Here is a 670-nt window from a genome sequence, read left to right as displayed (position 1 = left end):
TAGAAATAAGAGACAGAAAAGGGACAGAGAACCAGGTGGCTGATCATCTGTCCCGAATAGAACCAGTAGTTGGGGCGTCACTCCCTTCTACTGAGATCTCTGAGACTTTCCCAGATGAGCAACTCTTTGCCATTCAGGAAGCTCCATAGTTTGCAGATATTGCAAATTATAAGGCTGTGAGGTTCATACCCCAGGAGTACAGCAGAGTGCAAAGAAAGAAATTAATTTCAGATGCCAAGTACTACCTCTGGGATGAACCATATCTCTTTAAGAGATGTGCAGACGGAATGATCCACAGATGTGTACCCAGAGAAGAGGCACAAAGGATCCTATGGCACTGCCATGGATCACAGTATGGAGGACATTTTGGAAGTGAGCGAACAGCCACTAAAGTCCTCCAATGTGGCTTCTACTGGCCTACTCTCTATAAAGATGCCCGAGAGTTTGTGTGTAACTGTGACAGTTGCCAAAGAGTTGGTCATTTGCCTCACGGATATGCCATGCCTCAACAAGGGATATTAGAGATAAAATTGTTTGATGTATGGGGAATTGACTTCATGGGTCCATTCCCACAATCATACTCAAACACTTACATTCTGGTGGCAGTAGACTATGTATCTAAGTGGGTAGAAGCAATTGCTACACCCACTAATGATACCAAGACCGTGCT

This window comes from Arachis duranensis, chromosome 4 (genome assembly GCF_000817695.3).
Source record: "Arachis duranensis cultivar V14167 chromosome 4, aradu.V14167.gnm2.J7QH, whole genome shotgun sequence".
In the NCBI taxonomy this organism is placed as follows: domain Eukaryota; kingdom Viridiplantae; phylum Streptophyta; class Magnoliopsida; order Fabales; family Fabaceae; genus Arachis; species Arachis duranensis.
The sequence above is the reverse complement of the archived record's forward strand: the minus strand, read 5'-3'. Positions refer to the sequence as shown.